Source organism: Gavialis gangeticus, unplaced genomic scaffold (assembly GCF_001723915.1).
Source record: "Gavialis gangeticus isolate Ggan-Ray unplaced genomic scaffold, GavGan_comp1, whole genome shotgun sequence".
Classification (NCBI taxonomy): Eukaryota; Metazoa; Chordata; order Crocodylia; family Gavialidae; genus Gavialis; species Gavialis gangeticus.
The window spans coordinates 153,568,140-153,571,625 of record NW_017729024.1 but is presented as its reverse complement, the minus strand read 5'-3'; the positions used below and the strand labels follow the sequence as shown (position 1 = coordinate 153,571,625).

Sequence of the window (3,486 nt, the reverse complement as noted above, 5' to 3'; positions counted from 1 at the left end):
CCTGGTGGGCCCAAGGACTCACACCCAGAATGTAGTCCAGGATGTCCTGAAGCTGCAAGGAAGATTAGACTTCATAGGATCCCTTGCAAAGGAAAATCTCATGGCTGCCAAACAGGCACAAGAACATCAGTATAATAAAAATGCCAGGCTACAGGTTTATCAGCCCAGAGATTGAGTAGTACTGTTGCTCCCATCCTCTGAAAGTAAGCTGTTGGTAAAATGGCAAGGCCTTTTTGAGATCTTACAGAAGGTAGGCCACATGGAATATGAAGTGCACCTAGTGGGGAAAAGGTGGGGTTCACAGATGTATCATGTTAACCTGTTAAAACTCTGGAGGGCGTAAGAGATGTATATGGCCTCCACAAGTTTTCTGAGAGCTAGTCCAGGGGCTCAGGACCACCTCCCTTAGATCCAGTTGACCTTTAGCTGGGGGAAACTGTCCCCAACTCAACAGGTTGAAATTAGAGCCCTACTAAAGGAATTTAAAGAGGTGTTCACAGTGACCCCAGGAAGAACTACCATAGTCAAACACCACATTATCCTCAGGATGGGATGTGCATCCCAGAAGGGATATTCAAGAATTCCAGACTGGCTCAGGGAAACAGTAAAACAGGAGATTAAGAAAATGTTGGCTTTGCGGGTCATAAAAGAACCAACCAGTGAGTGGATTGGGCTGATGCCAAAACCTAACCATACCATAAGGTTCTGAATCAACTTCTTCAAGGTTAATGCAGTTTCAAAGTGTAATTCATACCTATGCCCAGAATAGATGAAATGGTGGAGAGTATAGACAACACAAGATACATAACCATCCTGGACTTAACCAAAGGATACTGGCAGATACCTTTGGACCCAGCATCTTGTGATATTATGGTCTTCACAATGTTCTGGGGACTACCGCTTCCAAATTAATGATTAATGGAGGTATATCTAGAACATATTCTGAGCAATGGCAAACTTAGGTCCCTGGGTGACAAGGTAAGGGCCTTAGTAGAGTCACCAGTGCCAATGACAGAAAAGCAACTGAAGTCATTTCCAGGCTTAAGGAGCTGTTATCAGTGGTGCATTCTGACATCATGGCCTCACTAATGGACCTGTTGCAAAAAGGGACACTGCAAAGGATCCGCTGGTCACCCAAATGTGAGACAGCATTTGGGACTGTAAAAAGGCTACCATGCAGCTCACCAGTCCTGCACAGTCCGAACTGACAAAAGAGTATATTATATAGATGGATGCCTCAGAGCAAGGCCTGGGATCAGTCTGCTCCAAAGAGCTTAAGGATGGGGAAAACTCCATCCTGTATCTAAGTAGGAAGCTCTTTCCCCGGGAGCAAAAGTATGCTATAATAGAAAAGGAGTGTCTGGTGATTAAACGGGCAATGGAGACACTCTGCTACTACCTCCTAGAGCAAGGGTTTTCAAACTTTTTTAACATGTGTACCCCTTTGGTCTCAAAGTTTCAGTTCATGTACCCCTTTATATTTTTTCTTGTTTTAAATGGTGCGGGGGGGTTGCGGTTTAGATCGAGGCCCTTGCAAGAAGGGAGGGAGTGGGGCTGGGGCAGGTGCTGCATAGACAGAGAGAAAAAATAATTTGGGGGGCTCAGAGCACACGTACATGTGCCCCCCCCCATGGCAGGGTACTGTTTGTGCCTGCCACTTTAAGATGTGGGGCCAAGCAGCCAGAAGGTGCTTAATTGTGGCAGCCATTTTAGAGCTCTGGCCATCCATATAAACAGGGCATTTTGCTTCTGGCTGAAGGTACAACAACATCACATGGCTGTGAGACTTCATGGAACACCCCGGTGGTAAGGGAGGAGCTGTAGGGGATGGTTAGGATGCTCCTGGTCCTGGGCATGACCTAAAACTGCACCCTGCTGGGAGTGGGTGGCCCGGTGGGGCTCTTGGGTACGGGAGCCCCCAGGAAATGCCAGGCCAGTTAGTACCCCAGTGAAAGGCAGGTTGCGGCGCCTTAAACCCAGCTCCCACAACCAGGTGGGTTACCCCCTTGTAGAGTCCACAAGGTGGACCCCAGTGAGAGAGTGGGGCCATAGACTCAGAAACCTGTCTTGACATCCCCCGACTGGTTAATGCTGGGGCCAGGACTGGAAGGGTCGAAGGGCCAGGGTCCCACCATGAGGGACGCTCAGAGCTGAGGGCCTGGGGTTCCAACTGGCCTGGAAGTGGGGCCAGGGCCAAAGTATCCAAAGGTCCCAGGGGGACCACAACCATAAGGGGGAGCAGATCAGGGAGCTATGCAGCCTAGAATGGAGGTGGAGTAGGCCGCCTGAGTGGAGGGATCCAGGTGGGGTTCAAATAGTAGGATTCTGGGGCCCAGAGTGGGGCCAGTGATGTTGACAACAGAGGATGTCATCTGCAAGGCATGGGCTGTGGTGTAGGGGAAGTACGGAGCAACAGATAGCACCCCCTGGCATCGGGGCAAGAAATGGGCAGCCTCCCACTTAATTAACAACAATTAATTAATTTACATCAAGGTGTGACAGGCAAGAAGGCGAGTGGTTAGCCCAGAAATAGGTGGGCGGGCCACAGGGAAATCAGCCCCAAGAAGGCCCCCTGTTACACCCCCCTAGCAGGTAAGTCTGGGGGAAGGAGGAAGGGCCATGCAGGGGCAGATTGAGACCCCTGCGGTGAGGGAGGGAGCAGGGCGCAGGCAGGAGTTGAGGATGGGGTGAGTGGAGCCCTAGGGAGGCCGAGCCCTGGGCCTCTGCTTGTCCCTCCACCCAGCCTGGCCAGGGCCCCACTCACCCCAGCCCCTCCTCCTGCCCCACTCCCTCCCTCACTGCAGGGGCCTCGATCTGCTCCCCGCCCCCCAGCGCTAAAGTAGTACAGTCCCCAGAACATTGTGGAGGTTGCATAGTGGCGGCCCTGGGAGTGGGGACTGAACAGAAGGTGCTCACATGCAGCTACTGCCACCACTGCCAGTGGTCTGCTTGGCCACGTACTGAACCGCTTTTCCATGGCCAGTCTCAGCTCTGTGGGCTGCTGACTGGCCTTGTGCTTGGTCAATCATATGCTGCCAGGGGTGGGCACCAAACACACTCTTCCCTCCCTGCCCCCCCTTCAGACCTTTGCAGCAATCTGGAGAGTGAGCTGCAGTGGGAGGCAGGGAGGTGGTGCAGTGTGTTGTGGAGGGGCAGAGAGATGCTGCAGTGGGGCTGGCAGTGCCCGGCACATACCTCCCCACCCCCAAGAGGTGAACGTACTGGGGTAGATGACACTGCCATGCTCCAGGGCATGCTCCTTTCTTGCCCACCCACCCATGCGTACCCCTAATACGTTTCTAAGTACCCCTGAGGATACATATACCCCTGGCTGACAACCCTTGTCCTAGGGGCTCATTTCCAGTTTGTCACAGACCATGCCCCATTAACATGGATCAATGCTATGAGAGAGGTTAACCCTCATCTGACAAGGTGGTACCTGTCCCTGCAGCCTTTTGGCTTTTCAATACACCATCACTGGGGGTC

General features: G+C 52.3%; 1 long non-coding RNA gene across 1 annotated transcript; it reads left to right on the top strand.

Moving 5' to 3' along the window:
* Positions 1–202: 202 nt before the first annotated feature.
* LOC109298264 lies at positions 203–1,503 on the top strand. The gene is made up of 3 exons (XR_002097568.1): positions 203–214; positions 992–995; positions 1,413–1,503. It is a non-coding gene; the product is annotated as an uncharacterized LOC109298264 (long non-coding RNA).
* The last annotated feature ends 1,983 nt before the right edge of the window (positions 1,504–3,486 follow it).